Here is a 23,653-nt window from a genome sequence, read left to right as displayed (position 1 = left end):
ACAGCATTTGCACGGACACAGCTCCTCGTTTTGGTACAAGTTCTTCCATTTCAGTTTCTCGTTCTGGTTGTTCAGTTTCAGAACTTTCCCCCTGTTTTGCCATTATGCTCACCGCTAAACATCCGTTCACTCTATACGGGCTGTACTCATGCTGCTTGTTTGGTGCAACCGCTAAACTGTCCCCACTCAAACAATGCCCTGCGGGCACAGCGTTCCGCTGCTCTGCGCAACGCACTCACCGGTATGGAGGTATTTCTAAAATTCATATCATAGAAAGAAAAAAACACCGGTATTCGGTATGAACCGGTATACCGCCCAGCACTACCCTAGTGTATTGAAAAACTATCGGCCGATATCAAATCTATCATTTTGCTCTAAAATTCTGGAAAAAGTGGTGTCACGGCAGCTTGTAGACTATCTTACTGAGAATAATCTCTTTGAGCCGCTGCAGTCTGCTTTTAGAAAATATTATTCCACAGAAACGGCTCTCACTAAAGTGGTGAATGATCTTCTGCTTACAATGGATTCGGACACCACTACGATTCTGTTGCTGTTAGATCTCAGTGCTGCATTTGATACAGTGGATCATCATATTCTACTTGATAGGCTTGAAAATCATTTTGGGATTACTGAGAGTGCCCTTGCATGGCTGACGTCATACTTGACCAGTTGTTCTCACTGTGTTTTGTACATTAACACTACCTCTAATCTTAGTGACATGAAATTTGGGGTTCCTCAGGGGTCTGTCTTAGGCCCCCTGCTTTTCTCCCTTTATATAGCACCCCTTGGGCACATATTGCGGCATTTTGGGATTACCTTTCACTGCTATGCAGATGATACTCAGTTATATATGCCGATAACTGCTGGTAATCTCGTTCACATAAAATCCTTAGAAGATTGCCTTTGCATCAATGAGAAGTTGGATGTCTAGAAACGTCCTACTTTTAAACTCTGAAAAGACTGAAATGATGGTTCTTGGTCCAGTGAGACATCGGCATCAATTTGACCAGTTAACACTCAGCCTAGGCTTGTGTGTCATACATCACACTGACAAAGTGAGGAACCTTGGGGTAATTTTTGATCCTTCGTTGTCCTTTGGTCTCCATATTAGAAATATTACTAGGACTGCTTTCTTCCACCTGCGAAATATAGTGAAGATTCATCCCATCCTGTCTATGGCTGATGCTGAGACCCTGATCCATGCGTTCATCTCTTCTAGATTGGACTACTGCAGTGTTCTGTTTTCTGGTTTACCGCAGTCTAGTGTTAGGGGTCTCCAGTTGGTTCAGAATGCTGCAGCCAGACTTTTGACACGAAGCAGAAAGTTTGACCACATTACACCCATTTTGGCGTCTCTTCACTGGCTGACTGACTGACTTCCTGTCCCAGTGAGATCAGATTTTAAGGTTCTGCTGCTAACCTATAAAATTATTCATGGACTGGCACCTCCCTACCTAGCTGACCTAATTAAACCTTACGTACCGGCCTGGGCTTTACATTCTCAGGGTGCAGGACTACTTTGTGTCCGTAAGGTGAATAAGACGTCTGCGGGTCACAGAGCTTTCTCTTATCATGCCCCTGTTCTGTGGAATGATCTCCCTGCATCAATAAAACAATCAGATTCTGTGGAGACTTTCAAGTCCAGACTTAAGACGCACTTATTTTCCCTTTCATATGGCTAGCATACTGGTGCAGTTTTGTTTTACGCTTTTTACTCTTTTAATTCATGTTATTAGTAATTGAAGTGGGCCGCGACCTCAACTTTATCTAAATTCTAGGTCTTTTAGTGAAGCTTAGGGCTAGTGGCCGGCGATCACCTTAGTATTTCTTCTGTTTTTCTTGTTGATTAATGCTGGCAAATTATACAGTATTTTTTGTCTTTCTGATGCCTGGTTCTGTTTTTTCTCTGTTTAAGGTGCAGCTCCATTCAGAGATGGGAGTTGTGTTTGTGTTGGCGATCCTCCTGTCCTGTGCACCAACAGCAATTCTTGTATATTTGTCCGTGAATTGTTCTGTGAATTATTTCTGTAATTTATGTTAGTAGCATGGCCCAAGCAGAGGGTCACCCCTTTGAGTTTGGTCTGCTTGAGGTTTCTTCCTCAGAGGGTGTTTTTCCTTACCACTGTTGCTCTGGGGATTGGTAAGGTTAGACCTTACCTGTGTGAAGCACCTTGAGGCAACTCTGTTGTGATTTGGTGCTATATAAAGGAAATAAATTGAAAATCTTCCTTGTGCTGCATGTCTTTTACTTCCTCTCCAAATTTATTGGTTGGTAAGGTTAGACCTTACTTGTGTGAAGCTTTGAGGCAGCTTTGTTGTGATTTGGCACTATATCAAATGAAATAAAATTGTATTTCTGTTCCTTTGTGTTCACATTTTATCATTTTCACTTTATCAGTAACTGTCATTTTTGACAGTTGTTTTTTAGTTAATGTTTGTTTTTTTTTTCACATTGTCTGACCTTTTCATTGTGTTAGATTTTGCTAGCTTGAAGAGTATTTGTTTCACAACCTCACTGTCACTTTTGACAGTTGGTTTCTGGTTAGTGGTTTATTCACATTGTCTATCTTTTTCATCATTTTGGATTTTGCCACCTTGGGCATTCTTGTCACCGTTGTATATATCTGTCACCGGAACATTAAAAACCTTGTTTTTTCCATTTACCTTTTGTGTCTGGCTTTCTGTAACCGAGGTCCAATCCTTTGTTCCATGGCTCCATCCACAAAACACAGCTTCACTTGGTAATTGATGACTGTCCCAGAGGTGACGCTCATTTGATCATGGGTGATTTCATTGTGACCACAGGCACTGACAAGGTTGATTAAGAGGATTGTAGTTATACTGGTGGATCTGGCAACCATGAATAAAAATGGCTCAGTGCTCCTAGATTCTGGTTAGTAAAATGGGGATCATAGCTTCCAACCTTTTTACAGAGTGGCATCATAAACAAAACAACAACAAAGGAGCAGGAATAGAAGCTGACTTGGTGGCAGTTGTAGTTTCAGGGTGTATTTGGAGCTGTATTTTCCAAACTTGTCATGGTGCTGGTTACTCTGCTGTACTGTCTTATTGAGCCCACATTGTTGTGCAGTTGTATAAGGTTGATACTCCTGCCAGGATGTTAGACACCTCTGTTGCCAGGCTTCTGGTAGTTGATCTGTCAGTCAGCTGCAAAACATTGAATCTCAATGAAATTGCAAAGGTGGTGAAACAACTGGGGAAATGGCAGGGCTCTTTTGTATTGGAGCTGAACTTTTTCAGGAATGTAGAAATGTTCACCTGGCATTGCTAGCAGTCCTTACTTCTATTTGGAAGTTAGGTGACATCGTGTAAGTTTGGAAAAAAAATGGTTATTCTTTAATCACCTGGATTGGAACAACAACAGGGGTATTATGCTGGTCTCTGTCCCAGGAAAGGGTCATTCTCAACGGTATTCAGTGTCAGCTTCACAGTAACTATGAATCATTGACTACAACGTTTCTCTGCAAGAACTCAATGGATGCAAGTGTGAATATTGATCCATCACTCAGCTGCAAACTGCTGAATCTCATTGAAAGTGTACATGATGTTCTCTTCAACGAGGCAGACCTAAGTTGAATGAAATATTCCTTCTTTCAACAAATGAAAATATTCTTTTCATTCCACAAACTGAAAACATTCATTATTTGTGTTATATAGCACCTAGAGACATGTCATTTATATTTTACTTAAAATAAGAAAGGTGTTTTTGTCAGAATACGAATAGGAATAGGAATAGGATTAGGAAGCCAACAGCAGGGAGCAGAGTAGTTCTGACAAAGAGTTTTCACTCTGCCAACACACGACTGAGCTTTGCCAGAGCCGCTCAGGAGCTCACCTGTGTGTGTGGAAACACATGTCTGCTTTCCTCAATCCAGCAAAAAAGAGCTTCTACAGTCACTAAAGATGTCTTCGAGAACACCGAGACTACTGAAATTAGATTCTTCATATCATTGGAAGCATTTTTATTCCCCTGGTAAGAAATATACTAATGATCAGCGTGTCTGTCCATCCATTCATTTTCACTTGTTAATGCAATATCTCAAGAACCATAGTAGAGAAGCTTGAATCTTCGACTGGACTGGGTTGCTTGACGCGAGGACGTTTCACTTCTAATCGCAGAAGCTTCCTCAGCTAAATTTCTTGCTCTGGTAGTCTGACTTCTGTCGACTCTTGCAGAGAATAATAACAGAAGCCAGCAAAGGTGGAGTTTTAAACCTAACCAGACCCCTCCTACCGCGAGGCAGACTACTATTGGCTAGTTACTAACAATTGCTCTAATTAGAACCTATTGTGCTCTAGTTAGCATCCTCCTAATGATAGGGCAGCTGTCCCTCCTAACGATGGGACTGACGCCTCTCCTGACAACGAGAATGACTCATTACTATGAGCAAAAGACTGAAACTGCTTTGACCTGAGTACCCCATTGTAAACAGGGGACAAAGCATGGCTCAGACCCCCTCCCTGGTTAAGGCTGGGTTTCAACTGTTTCACATACAGTCCTCTGTAGTTTTCCCCTACAGAGGATCTTCAGACAGCACAAAATCCCAGTTTACTTTAAACCTGTTAACACCTTGAGACAGAAATTAGTTCACCCTAAGGACAGGATCCCTAGTTACAAACAGAGCAATGTAGTGTATTCTGTCAGATGTCAGGAAACTGTAACGAACACTACATAGGTGAGACTAAGCACGTTGCACAATAGGCTATACCAGCACCACAGAGAGGGCACCTGTGGACCTCAGTCTGCAGTTCATCTCCACCTTAAAGACACTAACCACATGTTTGAGGACAAGGAAGTTAAAATCTTAGCCAGAGAAAAGAAATGGTTTGAGAGGGGAGTGAAGGAAGCATTGTATGTGAAACAGTTGAAACCCAGCCTTAACCGGTGAGGGGGTCTGAGACATGCTTTGTCCCCTGTTTACAATGGGGTTCTCAGGTCAAAGCAGTTTCAGTCTTTTGTTCATGGTAGTGAGTCATTCATGTCATCAGGAGAGTCATCAGGAGAGGCGTCAGTCCCATCGTTAGGAGGGACAGCCGCCCTGTCATTAGGAGAGTGCTAACGAGAGCACAATAAGTTGCTAATTAGAGCTATTGTTTAGTCACTAGGCAATAGCAGTCTGCCTCTCGGTAGGAGGGGTCTGGTTAGGTTTAAAACTCCAGCTTTGCTCGCTTCTGTTATTCTTCTCTACAAGAGTCAAGACAGAAGTCAGACTACCAGAGCAAGAAATTTAGCTGAGGAAGCTTCTGTGATTAGAAGCAAAACGTCCTCGTGTCAAGCAACCCAATCCAGTCGAAGATTCAAGCTTCTCTACTATGGAAACCACTGGGACAACTTAGAGCTTTTGCAGAAACATCTCAAGAACCAGTTGACCAATTTTATTTATATTTAGCATAAGGGTGTACAACCCCAATTCCAGTGAAGTGACGTAAAATGTAAATAAAAACAGAATACAGTGATTTGAAAATCCTCTTCAACCTATATTCAATTGAATACACCACAAAGACAAGATATTTAATGTTCAAACTGATAGACTTTTTTGTTTTTGTGCAAATATTTGCTCATTTTGAAATGATGCCTGCAACACATTTCAAAAAAGTTGGGCCAGTGGCAACAAAAGACTGGGAAAGTTGATGAATGCTCAAAGAACACCTGGTTGGAACATTCCACAGGTGAACAGGTTAATTGGAAACAGGTGAGTGTTCTGATTGGGTATAAAAGGAGCATCCCCAAAAGGCTCAGCCGTTCACAAGCAAAGATGGAGCAAGGATCAGCACTTTGTGAACAACTGCTTGAAAAAATAGTCCAACAGTTTAAGAACAATGTTTCTCAATGTTCAATTGCAAGGAATTTAGGGATTCCATCAACTACAGTCTAGAGATTCTCCAGATTCAGAGAATATGGAGAACTTTCTACATGTAAACGGCAAGGCCAAAAACAAACATTGAATGCCCGTGACTTTCGATCCCTCAGGCAGCACTGCATTAAAAACCTACATCATTGTGTAAAGGATACCACGTGTGCTCAGGAACACTTCAGAAAACCATTGTCAGTTAACACAGTTCATCTACAAGTGCAAGTTAAAACTCTACCATGCAAAGCGAAAGCCATACATCAGCAACATCCAGAAACGCCGCCGCCTTCTCTGGGCCTGAGCTCATTTGAAATGGTCAGACGAAAAGTGAAAACGTGTGCTGTGGTTTGATGAGTCCACATTTCAAATTGTTTTTGGAAATCATGGATGTCGTGTCCTCTGGATAAAATAGGAAAAAGACCATCCAGGTTGTTACCAGTGCAAAGTTCAAAAGCCAGCATCTGTTATGGTATGGGGGTGTATTAGTGTCCATGGGATGAGCGTCTTACACATCTGTGATGGCACCATTAGTATTGAAAAGTACATCCAGGTTTTGGAGCAACACATGCTGCCATCCAAGCAACGTCTTTTTCAGGGACGTCCCTGCTTATTTCAGCAAGACAATGCCAAGCCAGATTCTGCACGTGTTACACCAACGTGGCTTCGTAGTAAAAGAGAGCAGGTACTCGACTGGCCTGCCTGCAGTCCAGACCTGTCGCCCATTGAAAATTTGTGGCGCATTTTGAAGCACAAAATATGACAAAGGAGACTCCGGACTGTTGAATAATTGAAGTCGTGCATCAATTAAGAATGGGAAAGAATTCCACCTACAAAGCTTCAACGATGAGTGGTCTCAGTTCCCAAACGCTTATTGAGTGTTGTTAGCAGGAAAGGTGATGTAACACAGTGGTAAACATACCACTATCCCAGCTTTTTTGAAACGTGTTGCAGGCATCCATTTCAAAATGAGCAAATATTTGCACAAAAACAATAAAGTTTATCAGTTTGAACATTAAATATCTTGTGTTTGTGGTGTATTCAATTGAATATAGGTTGAAGAGGATTTGCAAATCATTGTATTCTGTTTTTATTTACATTTTACACAGTATTCTGTTTTTATTTACATTTTACACAATGTCCCAACTTCTTTGGAATTGGGGTTGTACTTGAGTGATCCCCAACACCAGTTTGTTACAGTGACTTTGGAGTACATTTCAAGGTAACAGCAAGATATTCAAGATAATGTCATTGCCACCCCTTTTAGCATATCTCAAGAACCATTTGACCAATTTCATGTATATTTAGCATAGGTGTGTACTTGGGTGATCCCACGACAATTTGTATTACTGATTGTAGGGAGATATGTCATCTACTGATAACTCTTGTTATGAAAAGCTCATGGAGGCATTCAGTAGAGCAAAATGTATGGGATAAAATTGCACAGCAAATAGTACTAAAATTCATGGTACATAACATCAGTTATGCAATGGGACAAATAATGAATATTAAATGTAATGTTTTTTCCTCTTGGAAAAAATATCCCAAATAAATACATTTCAAACTTCACAGTGTCTTTGGAACATAACATTTCTCACATAGAGCTACTGTCCAGACTTGTGCTGTTACCGTGAAAATAAAGACCTGGTTAATAGGGCTGAAATGTTTCTCCCTTATCTGAAAGGGTTTAATGAACTAAAGCCAAGTTAGTAAGTGGACCACTGAATCAATTCAGTCTCGCCAGATTACTATTAAACTCAAGAAAAAGGCCAGAGGAAATGCATATGAGTTACTGCAGAAATTGTGGATGACAGCACGATCAAGCTGCATTACACACAAGGCAAGAAGCAGTTTGATACAAGTTACTGCAATTTAGGCTTTCAAAGGTGCTCTACATGTAAAGAAAAAAGCTAATATATGGAAAAAGCAGAACAGTATAATTCAAATAACCCATAATGTAAAGGTGCCACTCAGCAATATGTTGTCCAGTTCAATACTTTTTTAATTGAATCTGCTCAGATGCTATAGCTGCAGCCATACTTTGATAGACACATTTCCTAAACATTTTCAAACTCAATTGTGAGAAACTCCACACATTTCATGTTAGTAAACCACTCTGACCGAAACCTTGTCCAGTAGATTTCGTTGCAGACAACCTAGGATAGTAGATAAATAACTCCGCAACAGACCTAACTGACTGCACTGGACCCATCAAAAGCCAACATTCTAATGTCTATTTTACAAATTTAAAACCATTTGATTTGTCATTAGCATAGCTGACATATGACTACATTGACTGAAGGTCCACAAAACAAAGGCTTTCTTTTTGTTTGTGTATTTGTTGAAACCCATGGTTATTTTGGATGTGGTTATCTTCTTTTTGACCAAGAAGAAGAGTACTTACCTGCAGAAATTGAACATTCTTCATGGAACAAACAGTAAGTAACCAAGTCATAATGTACATTGTAATTGTTCTTTGTAGCACCACTCTGTCCCAGGCTTTATTGCTTCTCACAGTGAAGCTGTGTTTTTCTGTGCAGCTACCACTATCTTGATGTTGATGAGTTACCATATTTTAATACATTAACTGTAAAGTAATTTACAGGGATACACAAAGCAGTACAATCCCAGCTGATATGCATAATGCATCGCAGCTGACAAATGTGTAAAAGAAAAAGAAATGTTGGGGACGTACGTAGCACCAGATGCAGCTAGGTGTCTATACCAGGTCACAGTTTTGTCAAAGCACCGACATAAGATGTTCGGTGTATGTAGCAGTATTCCCATCCCCATATTTTTGATATATCAGTGCTTGATGTGGCAGCTGTGAGTCTGCTGTTTGTATATGTTGAAAGAAGCAGTTTGAGACATCTTGTTGTATCTCAGAGCAATGGCGATGCAACAAAAGAGCAGTACATCTGTAATAAATGGCAAATGGACTGCATTTATAGAGCACTTTTCCATCTGAATCAGAAGCTCAAAGTGCATTACAATGATGCCTTGCATTCAGACATTCACACATTGTCAAGGTGCTGCCATGCAGTGCGCCCAACTGCACATCCAGAGCAACTAGGGATTGAAGACCTTGCCCGAGGGCACTTAGTGATTTTCCAGTGTGAAGGAGGGCTTTGAACTGAGAATCCTCTGGTTTCAAGCCCAATTTGAATGCTGTACAACACCAAGAATTGTTCATTTTATAGCAATAACATGCTATAAGATGTAATCTGATGACACTTTATAAACTGTTTTGGTAAAAATAAAATGTTTTTATCCTGTTTAACAGAAAATCTGCATTAAAATTGATCCCTGCAAAAATAACACAATGGAATGTGAAACATCTGCATCATATAAACCAGCTCCAACAGTAATGCAGTACTAATTAAACTCTCTAAATTGTAATTATGCATCCTTTTTTAAACTATGTTGAAATGTTTAGGGTTCCTAAATGTAAACACCATGGTGACTGGTTGAGGTCACAACACTTGCAAATTAGGTCAACTCAGTGAGTTTCAAAACATATTTAGACTTTGTTTTCTTTTAAAAAGTGATAGGTCTTGAGGTATATTAGCAGTGTGTTGCCAGCCACTTTTTGCCAACCTCTTTCTCCATATGCTTTCCTGAACATCTTCATTCCGCCACCAAGTCTCCTTATATTCCTTCCTCTGTCCAGGTGTCACACCCAGTACATTCCCAGCTGTCTCCCTCATCACATCTGCAGTACTTTTACAGTTGCCCAAAATTGCTTCCCCTCCATCCAGTGCCTCTCTCACCTGCTAACTGAATTTCACACAACAGTCTTCCTCCTTCAGCTTCCACCATTTGATCCTTTGTTGAGCTCTCACTCTCTTCTTCTTCTTTACGTCTAAAGTCATCCTACCAACCACCATCCGATGCTGTCTAGCTGCACTCTCCCCTGCCGCCACCTTACAGTCTCCAACTTTTTTCAGCTTGCATCTCCTACAAAGAATGTAATCCACGTGTGCTCCTTCCTCCACTCTTATATGTCACCCTGTGCTCCTCCCTTTCCTTAAAGTAGGTCTTCAACACAGCCATTTCCATCCTTTATTGCAAAGTTTACTACCATCTGCCCTGCTACATTCCTGTCCTTGATCCCATATCTACCCATTACTTCCTCATCACCTCTGTTCTCTTCACCAACATGCCCATTGAAGTCCGTTCCTGTCATCACTTTTTCATGCTTGGGTGCACTCTCCACCACCTCATCTAACTCTCTCCAGAAGTCTTCTTTCTCTTTCATCTCCTATCTGTCTGTGAGCAATGCACGGATGATAGTCATCATCACCCCTTCATTTTCCAACTTCACTCTCATCACCCTCTCAGGCACTCACTTAACCTGCAAAACACTCTGAACATACTCTTCCTTTAAAATGACCGCAACACCATTTCTCTTCCTATCCACACCATGATTCAACAACTTGAGCACATCACCTATGCACCCGCTCTTACTTCCCTTAACACTTGGTCTCTTACACATACAATATGTGGATATTTCTCCTCTCCATCATGTCAGCCAACTCTCTTCCTTTACTAGTCATACTGCCAACATTCAAAGTTCCAAATCTCACTTCTTCCCTTCTAGTTTTTCTCTTCTCCCACTGTCTGTGGACACGTTCTCCTCCTCTTCTTCTTCAACTTTCTTTGGGCAACAGCACCGGTGGTGGTCGCTGTTAACCCAGGCCTTGACCAATCCGGGTATGGAAATTCCCCAATTCTAGCTTCTCCTGAGGAACAGAATGCAGATCTGCCATTCTAGTCTGTCCCTGAAGGGCAACAATGACATGCCAAGATGGGTTCATACATTATCTGCGTTTCCGGACCATTGGCATGATTATTGAATTTGGTGCTGAAGAAAACTTCAGAGAAAAAAATCTTGCAACTCAGCTTCAAGTTCCCCTTGAGATTCTGTGAGAACCCCTCCAGGTATTGCTACACATCAGACTGGTCCTCTTCAGTACGCATCTCGTGTAACCATTCTGATTTTCTTCAATTCCATGTTATCGGTTCTCCTGTAAATCAGCTAATTCTTGGTTATGAGTCTATGATATATGATCACAGGACAGGTTTGTAGAGTGGTGTGGACTCAACCACCTGCTGCTCAACGTATCTAAGGCGGTGGTTACCGTGAGTTACCATGAATGGAACTGAGGTGGACATTGTGGACTACTACAAGTCCACATAGACAACAAACTGGACTGGAATGTAAACACAGATGCTGTGTATAAGGTCAGAGCTGGCTATACTTCCTCAGGAAGCTCAGATCTTTCAATGTCTGCAGAAATATGTTGCAAATGTTTTATCACTCAGTGGTCTCCAGCATCACCTTCGATGCTGCAGTGTGCTGGGGCAGCAGGCTGAAGGCAGCTGACATAAATAAACTCAACAAGCACTTCAGGAGGGCTGGCTCTGTCCTGGGGGTGGAACTGGAGTCTGTGATGGAACTGTCAGAGAAAACTGCTCACCACCCTGTACAACACGTCCCACCCCTGCATGCAACACTGATGTCCATTCAGAGCACCTTCAGCAAAAGACTGAGGCCACCGAGGTGGTCCACAGAACACCACAGGAGGTCCTTCCTACCTGTGGCAATCAGACTGTATAACTCCTCACCCTTCTGCAGAATGAATACAAAACAGTTAGAGTTTTTCAGTTACTCACAGCTATTTGCAATATTGTCAACATCTTGTGCAAGTATCAGTCATTTTGCATAAACATATTGTCCTCACTCTTCTCACTGCAAAAAAAGCAATGACACTTTCTTTTAGGACTCCAGCTGTAGGCCATGAGCAACTACATCCAGGAGGGGCTGGCTGTAGGACTCATCCACCCCCTCTCACCAGCTGGAGCTGGGTTTTACTTACAGGACTTTTACTCACGGAAACCAGCATTACCTACTTCTGCAGCGGACAAGAAGTTGCACCCCTGTGCATTCTTTTCAAAGGTTCCCCAGCGGCATGCAATTACTATATGTAGGGAAACAGGAGTTCCTAGCTGTAAAGCTAGCTTTTGAAGAATGGAGGCAAGGGCTGGAGGGGGCCAATCAACCTTTTCTGTTTGGAGTGATCATAAAAATGAAGGCTTAACTCTCTACAGGCAAGGTGGACTCTTCTTACCCAATTTAATTTCTGTCTCTTCTACCGTCCAGGCACTCACAACAACAAAGCTGATGTTCTCTCTTGTCAGTTCTCTTCCAATGATTTCCCCACTGATAGTTTGACAAGCCTTCCAATTTGGGAGTAGTCATGTGAGTGGTTGAGCAGCTAGGGAGGAGGGCTCTTAGAGATGTCTAAGTACCAGCAGAATGTTATCCTCACTAACTGTTTGTCCCTAATGCCCAGTGCTCATAGGTCCTCTGATATAACGGGGCATCATTCACACTGCCATCCAGTAGATGGCAGTGTTCTATGCATTTTGACCCATCTACTAGATGACATATTACATACTGGCATATTATGTTACTATGCTTTTTACTTTTTTTACTCTTTTACTATGCTTTTTAATCTTTTAATTCATTTTATTTTGTTTTTGGAATTGTTTTGTGTGAAACACATTGAGGTGACTCAGTTGTGATTTGGCGCTATATAAAGTGAATAAATTGAAATGAGTTTACCCATAATGCAGTTTGGCATCTGTGTGTGTTAATGTTTGAAACTTCAGAATTAGTGCATTATTTTAAAATTAAAAGATATGTGTTATATTTTCACTTTGTACAAATGACAGACTTGACATTAATGTAGTTAAACTATCCGGATTAATTTGGTTTATAAATCAAAACCATAAGTCAAACCTGCTTTCCTTTTGAGGACTTCGACCTCACAGCTGAACGCTGTATCCTGTGAATGGAAATGACTCTTCCTTACAACAGTGGGGAGGGAGCACAAAGACTGAAGTGCTGGCCTGTTGGTTGTGTTGGGTTTGTGATCAACTTTGATTCTAATCAGAATCATTGGCGGTGTATAAACTCAAAACTGGACTGTCAGTAGCTGAGTGTACTGGAGACAATACTGAAAGTTATCTCTTAGCTGTAGCTTCCGCTAATTTTTTTGTGGTTTATCGGTTTAGCATTATAAACGTTTCTGTGTAGGCTCTCAGTTATCCATGTGGTTTCCATAGTAGAGAAGCTTGAATCTTTGACTGGACTGGGTTGCTTGATGCGAGGACGTTTCGCTTCAGATCGCAGAAGCTTCCTCAGCTAAAATTCTTGCTCTGGACGTCTGACGTCTGTCTGACTCTTGTAGAGACGAATGAACAGAAGCCAACAAAACCTGGAGTTTTAAACCTAACCAGACCCCTCATACTGAGAGGCAGACTGCTATAGGCTAGTGACTAAACAATAGCTCTAATTAGCAACTTATTGTGCTCTCGTTAGCACTCTCCTAATGACAGGGCAGCTGTCCCTCCTAATGATGGGATGGATGCCTTTCTTGATGGTTCCCTTGATGACTCTCCTGATGACGTGAATGACTCATTACCATGAACAAAAGACTGAAACTCCTTTGACCTGAGTACCCCATTGTAAACAGGGGATAACTTCAGACTTCAGACGTCAGACTTCCAGAGCAAGAATTTTAGCTGAGGAAGATTCTGCGATCTGAAGCGAAATGTCCTCACGTCATGCAACCCAGTCCAGTCGAAGATTCAAGCTTCTCTACTATTATAAAAGTTAACTTTTCAGTTAGCTAATTAGCAATTATCGAAGCTAACTTTTTGGTTAGCTGTGCCCACCACTGCCCTGGGGTTTCTTGAAGTGCCAGTGATGTTCTACAGGAGGGGGCTACTGTCATGGACCATGTTTGTGGCATTCTATTCAGGCCTCTGGGTTGCTTTATTTCTATTGCTGTCTCCCATGTATTGCTATTCTGTATTGCTTCAATGTCTTCTAGTTGAGTTCATTTCTGAAGAAGTTTCTTATATTACAACACTTGGAATTAAAATAGTAAAAAAAAAAGATTCTTTGGAAATCTTTGGTCATCTGTAAATTAAAACCATAGCTTACCTGTTGTTTCAGATTAGATGATTTCTTGACAAACATTATAAGGAACTTTGGACAATAATTTTTAGACAAATAAAATAGCATGAAAGTTAATGTGTAGATTTTTAAGTCTGGTAGATTCATTTATTCATATCTGCATTTCAAACAGAAAAAAGACACCGTAAATAAATACAAATATTTATTATAAACACAACAGGAGATGACTGCAGTGTGTTTGTTAAATAGGATTAGTCATTTCAACTTTTAATTACATCCTCATTGAGTACATGATTGTTTTTAATGCTGTGGTCAGGACAGAGTAATTTCTAAAATATGAATTTGACTAGTGATTGTGAATGTTTTAACATTGTGCACAATAGGGGCGGAGTTTCTTATACCTGTGTAAATGTCTTTTTGACTGAACTTTGACTTCATGGACATGTTTAACGATGCATTCGTTTAATGGTGAAATATAAAAGGAGACAGCTTTTTAAAATAATGAAATAGTTGCTGTTTAAACAGCCTTTGTTATAATTAGAAGCGCAGCAGCAGGTGTTGGTTTTCAGAGAGGACAGGTGACCTGGGGCCTGTACTACGAAGCGGGGTTAACTTACTCAGATGTAACCCAGGGTTAGCTTCTTAAACCGGGGTTGACAAAACCTGGTGTTCTCAAGTGGTGTTAATCGGTACTACGACGCTGATTAAGATGTTGATTTGTTGAACCTATGTTAACCTAACTGGAGTTTGTGCGCGTTCACATAAAAGGGGCAGGTTGCAGCGCACGTCACCATTTTTCAATGATGGCGCAGTCACCTTACTTTACCGAAGAAGAATGCACGATTATTATGCGGAGCTACAAGGAATTTAAATTAATGTTAAGGGGGAAATCGAACACGTCATCTGCCAAGAAAGCAAGACAGGCTTGTTGGCAACGTATTGCTGATCGGGTAAATGCGTAAGTACAATTCAATTGTTCTCCAAATCTGTTACAGATGATTAACCTGTGGAATGTCTGATATGTGTAAAATAATGACCTTCTTTCATTAATTACACCCAGATGCAACATGATTCAGAAGTGGGCATAGGCCTACTAATAGATGTTAGGTTAATTTAATGTTTCCTAAATAGGCTACCTATCTAAGGATTTAAAGCCATTAATGGTCATTCTGTTAACATAGTTAGATATATATCACTTTGGCATGAAGGTTATCCAACAGGACAGCCCCATGTGGGGAGAAAAAGAATGTGAAATATGTAATTATAGTAATTGTATATTAGAATATTTATAAAAATCACCCAAAGCAAAGCAACCCTTATGTGGCTGAAATAAGTGAAAAGAAGGTGAGCTTAGAGTGGACTACACGATAATGGGTATATGAAATAGGCCGAATAGAATGGCTATACCTGCACATTGATACTGTGAAAAGATTTGCGATTGACATAATCTCCCTCGAAGCTCTCCCAGGGGTGCACTGATTGGGATTTGCGTGCAATCAATGGCTCCTATTACTCTTGGGAAACCTAGGAGAAATTGTTATTGATAAGCCCCACTTTGCCTAATTAATGGACATGCATTAGACCTATTTTGATATTAGTAATTACCCGCGATTGCATAAAACCCTTCTTTGATTTGCACTGCGGATAAATGGCCAGGGAAAACGACAAATGCATCCAACAGTTTAGATAGAGAAAGTACTACCTTGCGAATCATACGACATACAGTATTCTTGCTCAGATGTTCAGCATCACTGATGGAATACATAAATTGTCCACTGGCAAAATATCTAAGTGCAAGGCACATTATCTGCTCGATCGTCAGGGCATTGCTACGATGGGTGATGTTACAGACGTCTGGCCCGATCAGCTGACAAAGATAACGAATTTCCTCGGCTGAGAATCTATATCTTTCATGGAGAATATTGTTTCAGAAGAAGTCGGTTTCAGCATTTTGTCCAGGTATTCCACTGTTAAAGGAGATTTTTTTAATGAAAGACGTGCGGACGGGTCGCAGCCGGCACGGTGCGGTGGCACAGGAAAAACACCTCTGTGTTGATAACCATTTGTAAAATCCAGGCGGCTTTTGATGGCTTTCAGTGGAGTGAGTATATGAGAAATTGTTTAACAGCTGGACATGTTCCAACTTGTCCTTAAGGCTTCCAACAGAGGTGTTTCTCCTGTGGCGGAGCGTCGCGGCCGCTGCGAGCCGACGCTGCAATCCGTCCGCACGTCTTTCATTAAAAAAAATCTCCTTTAACAGTGGAATATCCGGATAAAATGCTGAAACCGACTTCTTCTGAAACTTCTCTGTTCTCTCACGACGTCCTGGATCAATAGAGCCTGAAATGTGGAGGTTTTCAGCTTGAAACAGGCTGATGACGGTGCCTGGGACCACTGCGCGACGTCCCGCTCTGTGGGAAGTCCTTAAAGCGACAGTATCACCTCAAAATCTCTCATCAGCCGTTAAAATTTTCACCGAAAACCAGCTTAATTTTTCGAACCGTGTCCACTTCGATGTGCCTCACAGGTTTAGAAAAAATTTTGATCAAACAAAGCGCCAGTCTCTCAGCAACTTCTCAGACAAAGGAATTCCGCCGAGGGGCTGGACGACTCCTCCCACAAGGAGTGCTCACAGGCGAATGACGTCACCGACAGGCGTGGAAAAACTCACACATGCGCACGAGGGTTCAAGCATGTCTGACGTAAAAACATATGAATGAAATCCATATAGTTTTTGAAAAAAATAAAAAGGACCTATACTTTATTGACAGACCTCATATATCTTAAAATATAAAGAAACACAAAACAGTAAAAAAAAAAAACTAAAAAAATGTAAGTAAAGTAGCCTTTTTTGTTATAGTCACAGAAGCAACAATAAAAAAAACTGTAGCTTTATTTGGTAAAAATAAAACAGCTAAACCATTTACAAATTCAAAGGTTCAGTCAGCTCAACTGTGATGCTGCAGCTAAAGAGGCTAAAACACTAAGTTAATGTTATCCGACCATTAAACCTTCAGCAGTGCAGTAATGTCATGTTTTTTTTAATTATTTAATTATTATTTTTAATTATTCTTACCTCAGACAAATTTGCAGAACTAAGATCCGTTGCTCAAACTGGGTATCCAAAAATAAGGTATTTCAGATTGAGTGGGTCTGCTCCATCACGTGGTGTTTCACTCTACCCAGGAATGAGGCCTGAACCCCAGCTGCTCTGTGTCGCTTTGCCCGCTGTCACGGTCTGATCGATCCCACTGTCTCATCAGTCCTCCCTCGGTTCAGCGTCACTCCGAAAAGTCGCTGCAAAAAAGCTTCTCCAAGCAGGGTGATGGGTAACTCGTTGTACTGCTGTTTTTCTTTTCAGCTTTTTTGTGGTTCTGGAAGACACAAATCCAAGATGTTGATTGTCCTGTTTTTTCGAGCTTTGGAAAAGCCAGATAGTGACGTAGGAATCTCCACCCACTTGCTGTGTCTAACGATTTGAATGCCTCCAAAGCCTCTAACATGTTGGATGCATCCAATGCAATGGGAGGCATCATTTGACACTAATGAAGTGTGTGTGAAAGGTCATTTAGTGATCTCTTTTGATCTCTATTAGTTCTCTTCCATATTAATTGTCTCTTGTGCTTTTACTCTGACATCCATCCATCCATCCATTTTCTTCCGCTTTATCCGGAGTCAGGTCGCGGGGGCAGCAGCTCAAGCAAAGCCGCCCAGACCTCCCGATCCACACACACCTCCCTCAGCTCCTCCGGGGGAACCCCAAGGCATTCCCAAGCCAGCCGAGAGATGTGGTCCCTCCAGCGTGTCCTGGGTCTTCCCCAGGGCCTCCTCCCAATGGGACGTGCCCGGAACACCTCTCCAGCGAGGCGTCCAGGGGGCATCCGGAAAAGATGCCCGAGCCACCTCAACTGACTCCTTTCAACATGGAGGAGCAGCGGCTCGACTCTGAGCTCCTCCTGAGTGACCGAGCTCCTCACCCTGTCTCTAAGGGAGCGCCCAGCCACCCTGCGGAGGAAACTCATCTCAGCTGCTTGTCCTCGCGATCTCGTTCTTTCGGTCATGAGCCAAATCTCATGACCATAGGTGAGGATTGGAACGTAGATCGATCGGTAAATCGAGAGCTTTGCCCCCCTACTCAGCTCTGTCTTCACCACGACGGTCCGATACAGAGACCGCATCACTGCAGATGCTGCACCGATCCGTCTATCAATCTCACGCTCCATCCGTCACTCACTCGTGAACAAGACCCCGAGATACTTAAACTCCTCCACTTGAGGCAAGGACACTCCACCGACCTGAAGAGGGCAAAGCACCTTTTTCCGCTCGAGAACCATGGCCTCGGATTTGGAGGTGCTGATTTCATCCCGGACGCTTCACACTCAGCTGCAAACCGCCCTAGTGCACGTTGAAGGTCCTGATTTGACAAAGCCAACAGAACCACATCGTCCGCAAACAGCAGAGACGAGATTATGTGGTTCCCAAACCAGACCCCCTCTACACCCTGGCTGCACCTAGAAATTCTGTCCATAAAAATAATGAACAGAACCGGTGACAAAGAGCAGCCCTGGCAGAGGCCAACGTGCACTGGAAACAGGTTTGACTTACTACCGGCAATGCGAACCAAGCTCCTGCTGCGGTCGTACAGGGACCGGATAGCCCTTAGCAAAGGACCCCAGACCCCATACTCCCGGAGCACTCCCCACAGGGTGCCCCGAGGGACACGGTCGAACGCCTTCTCCAGATCCACAAAACACATGTGGACTGGTTGGGCAAACTCCCATGAACCCTTGAGCACCCGATGGAGCGTGTAGAGTTGGTCCAGTGTGCCGAGACCAGGACGAAAACCACACTGCTCCTCCTGAATCCGAGGTTCGACCATCGGTCGAATTCTCCTCTCCAGTACTCTGGAATAGACCTTACCGGGGAGGCTGAGGAGTGTGATCCTCCTATAGTTGGAACACACCCTCCGGTCCCCCTTCTTAAACAAAGGGACCACCGCCCCGGTCTGCCAATCCGGTGGCACTGTCCCCAATCACCACGCAATGTTGCAGAGGCGTGTCAGCCAAGACAGTCCCACAACATCCAGAGACTTAAGGTACTCAGGACGGATTTCATCCACCCCAGGAGCCTTGCCACCGAGGAGCTTTCTAACCACCTTGGTGACTTCGTCCTGGGTAATGGATGAGTCCGCCTCTGAGTCCCCAGTCTCTGCTTCCTCTTCGGAAGATGTGATGATGGGATTGAGGAGATCCTCGAAGTACTCCTTCCACCGCCCGACAACATCCCCAGTCAGGGTCAACAGCTCCCCACCCGCACCGTAAACAGTGCCGGTGGAGAGCTGCTTCCGCCTCCTGAGGCATCGGACGGTTTGCCAGAATCTCTTCGAGGCTGACCAATAGTCCTCCTCCAGAGCCTCCCCGAACTCCTCCCAGACCCGAGTTTTTGCCTCTGCGACCTCACGGGCTGCGGCACGCTTGGCCTGCCAGTACCTGTCAGCTGCCTCTGGGGTCCCACCGACCAACAAAGATAAGTAGGACTCCTTCTTCAGCTTGACGGCATCCCTTACTTCCGGTGTCCACCACCGGGTTCGGGGATTGCCGCCGCAACAGGCACCAGAGACCTTGCAACCACAGATACGAGCGGCCGCATCGACAATGGAGGTGGAGAACATGGTCCACTCGGACTCCATGTCTCCAACCTCCCCCGGGAAATGGGAGAAGCTCTCCCGGAGGTGGGAGTTGAAGACCACGCTGACAGAGGGTTCCGCCAGTCGTTCCCAGCAGACCCTCACGATACGTTTGGGCCTGCCAGGTCTGACCAGCTTCGTCCCCTCCCAGCTGATCCAACTCACCACCAGGTGGTGATCGGTCGGCAACTCTGCCCCTCTCTTCACTTGAGTGTCCGAGACACGTGGCCGAAGGTCAGATGATACGACTACAAAGTTGATCATCGACCTCTGGCTCAGGGTGTCCTGGTGCCACGTGCACTTATGGACACCCTTGTGCTCGAACATGGTGTTCGTGATGGACAAACTGTGACTAGCACAGAAGTCCAACAACTGAACACCATTCAGGTTCAGATCGGGGAGGCCGTGCTTCCCAATCACCCCCGTCCAGGTCTCACTGTCGCTGCCCACGTGGGCGTTGAAATCCCCCAGGAGAACAATGGAGTCCCCAGTCGGAGCGCTATCTAGTACCCCTCCCATGGACTCCCGGAAGGTTGGGTACTCTGCACTGCTGCTCGGCCCGTAGGCCGAGACAACGGTGAGAGACCTGTCCCCGACCCGAAAGCGTAGGCCCACAACCCTCTCGTTTACCGGAGTGAACTCCAACACATGGCGACTGAGCTGGGGAGCAACAAGCAATGCGACCCCAGCTCTCCACCTCTGCCCGTGGGCAATGCCAGAAAAATGAAGCGTCCAGCCCCTTTCCAGGAGTTGGGTACCAGAGCCCAAGCTGTGCATGGAGGTGAGCCCAACTATCTCTAGTCGGTATCTCTCAACCTCAGGCACAAGCTCAGGCTCCTTCCCCCCTAGCGAGGTAACATTCCATGTCCCAACAGCCAGGGGCTGTGAGCATGGACCGGGCCGCTGGGCCATCCGTTCTTGACCGCCACCCAATCCTCTCTGCACCCGACCCCCATGGCCCCCTCTGCAGGTGGTGAACCCACAGGAGGGCGGACCCATGTCGCTCTTTCGGCACGGAAGACTGACATCCCCATTGCAATTATATCCTGACTGTTTTCTTCCTGGTTTTTGTGGTTCATGTGTTTCTCCACTTCCATGATTGTTTTTGACTTTATAACCTCTCACATTCAGTCCATGATACCATTCCATGTTCCATGAGCCTTTCCTGCCAATTCTGGATTTGATAATCCTGGTATGACAGATCTCTGTGTATTGAAACTGTGCTTGTCAGTAAGTCCCTTCAGCTGCTATGGAGGACGTACTTTCACCACAGCACATCTGAGTTGGATCTATATCCACAATCTAGGTCTCTCATGCATATCCATGTCAGATATAGATCTTGATTTGGCACGTTTTATGCCGAATGCTATTCCTGATGCAACATCCACTCCTTACCAGAGGTGGGTTTTTGAACCGGGAACCTTCTGCACTGAAAATAAGCGCACTTAACCTGGTCACTACCCCTGCACATTGAACTTCTCTTTGTGTTTTGGGATAGCTCTTCTGCTGTTATGTTTAAAGACATGACTGCCTGTTGGACTGATTTCCTGTGTAACTGATCTCTGCCTGATTAAGTGACCAACCTCATCTTATTTTATGGATTATTGCTGTTGAGTGCTTTGATACAGCCTGCTGTAACTTTTTACAATACACCAGTGGTTTTCCTACTGTTATCATGGTTCTCTACATTGGGGTCTCCTGTTGTGCCACTGAAATACAAGCTCTCGGTGAGCATAATAGACCTAGACAATGAAACCATGTATCATTAAAACCCCTGTTGCACAGGGATGGAGTCCATTCTGCGTCCCTTATGCGAGGATGAAATTGCAGTCAATGCCTGGGGACTCCGTAGAAATGCATAGCGCACACCAGGACATTACAAGACATGCTCCATAGTCGTGCACCATGGTTGCTATGAAGTAGGAAGCTCCATCTGACAAATGCAGAAGAGTCTTCAAGGCTGGAGGATGCTCAAATACTTTACAGGCCACACACAAACAATACACAGATGATGTCATAACCGCTTAATAGAAGCTAAATGATCAGGCTGTGTGTCGTGATTTTTATGAATAAAGTTAATTTTGTAAAGCACTATTATAAAGCCCAAAATGAGTTCCTTGTCAGCTGATGTCCACCAAGATTGTCCAAAAGTTTTGTGCATGTACAAAACTGAGCAGAGATCAGGCAGAGAGCTTCAGTTTTTCTACTTTTCCCTGTGGCTGATGTTTCATTCTGGCTTTCTGCTCTGGTGTCAATTCAGCACAAGTGGACATGGAGGGCAGCTCAGCTTTCACCGAAAGCACACGTTACCTCAGGCATGTTAGACAAGTAATCTGCACCCTGATTAATGTTATGATGACAAACTGCAGCATTAACTAAGAACCTGTCACAATGGAAGACAAAATAAGCTAAATATTAAAAGAATCCTTTTTCCACATTGTTGTACAGTGTGCATTCAATTTAAAGGTTCATCTTGTGTGTGTGTTTGCATGTCTGTGTGCAGATTAAAAAAAAAATGTTAACACTACCATGCACCTGACAGCACCTGCAAAAAACACTTTGCATGGAACAGTTTAATATATAAATAGGTACATTAAGTTTATGTGGACTCACCATCAGCCTTGTCTTTTTCCGTAATTTGTATAGTCCAGTGTTTGACTCACAGAACACACTGTGCTGCTTGAGTCACAAGAGGACAAAGTGAGTTTTATGAATAGGACAACTCGAGTGAAAGGTGTTAATTATCCAATGATGTCATTTGCCAATTTCAATTCAATTTATTTTCATTTTATATAGCGCCAAATCACAACAAAGTTGCCTCAAGGCACTTCACACAAGTAAGGTCTAACCTTACCAACCCCCAGAGCAAGCACACAGGTGACACTGGTAAGGAAAAACTCCCTCTGCTGATTTGAGGAAGAAATCGTAAGCAGACCAGACTCAAACAGGTGACCCTCTGCTTGGGTCATGCTATTGACACAATAGACAATACATGAAATTATACAGGAAATTTTGGAAGATTTTGGGAGTCCATGCTGGTGCACAAGATGAGAGGCATGCAGAAGAAAAACACCCACTCCCATTTCTGGATAGACCCGTACCTTAAACAGAGAGAAAAAATAGAATCAGGTGGAAGAAAGACAACAAATGCAATATAATTTATCAACATTTAGCAATAAGAAAAAGAAATACTAAGGTGATTGCTGGCCACTAGCCCTAAGCTTCACTAAAAGACCCAGACTTCAGATAAAGTTGAGGCCGCGGCCCACTCTAATAATAAAATTAATTTAAAAGGGTAGAAAGCATAGTACCATACTATGCCAGTATGCTAGCCACACAAAAGTGAAAATAAGTGCTTCTTAAGTCTGGACGTGACAGTCTCTACATAACTGACTGTTTTATTTGTTTTTATTGATGTAGGGAGATCATTCCACAAAGCAGGTGCACGATAAGAGAAAGCTCTGTGACTTTTTATTCACAAAGTAGTCCTGTGCCCTGAGAACGCAGAGCTTGGGCCGGTACGTAGTAGGGTTTAAGTACGTCAGCTAAGTAGGGAGGAGATAGTCTGTGAATAATTTTATAGGTTAGTAACAGAACCTTAAAATCTGATCTCACAGGGACAGGAAGCCAGTGAAGAGATGCCAAAATGGGTGTAATGTGGTCAAACTTTCTGCTTCCTGTCAAAAGTCTGCATTTTGAACCAATTGGAGACCCCTAATGCTGGACTGCGGTAAACCAGAAAATAGAACATTTCAGTTGTCCATTCTAAAAGAAACAAATGCATGAATCAGGGTCTTGGCATCAGCCATAGACAGGATAGGATGAATCTTCGCTATATTTTGCAGGTGGTAGAAAACAGTCCTCATAATATCTCTAATGTGTAGGTCAAAGGACAACGTAGGATCAAAAATTACCCCAAGGTTCCTCACTTTGTCAGTTTGATGTATGACACACGAGCTTAGGATAAGTGTTTGCTGGTCAAATTGATGCCGATGTCTCACTGGACCAAGAACCATCATTTCAGTCGTGTCAGGGATCAAAAGTAGGAAATTGCTAGACATGCAGCTTCTCACTAATGCAAGGCAATCTTCTAAGGATTTTATGTGGATG

At 43.2% G+C, this 23,653-nt stretch overlaps 1 protein-coding gene and 1 long non-coding RNA gene across 4 annotated transcripts in view; both read left to right on the top strand.

Moving 5' to 3' along the window:
- LOC117513757 (voltage-dependent L-type calcium channel subunit beta-4-like) overlaps nucleotides 1-23,653 on the top strand; it is a 240,032-nt gene that overhangs the window by 144,462 nt on the left and 71,917 nt on the right. The window lies entirely within an intron of this gene.
- Nucleotides 179-23,588, top strand: LOC117513782. The gene is made up of 3 exons (XR_004561716.1): nucleotides 179-329; nucleotides 13,880-13,886; nucleotides 23,577-23,588. It is a non-coding gene; the product is annotated as an uncharacterized LOC117513782 (long non-coding RNA).

The sequence above is a fragment of the Thalassophryne amazonica genome, chromosome 1 (assembly GCF_902500255.1).
Source record: "Thalassophryne amazonica chromosome 1, fThaAma1.1, whole genome shotgun sequence".
NCBI lineage: Eukaryota > Metazoa > Chordata > Actinopteri > Batrachoidiformes > Batrachoididae > Thalassophryne > Thalassophryne amazonica.
The sequence above is the reverse complement of the archived record's forward strand: the minus strand, read 5'-3'. Positions and strand labels throughout refer to the sequence as shown.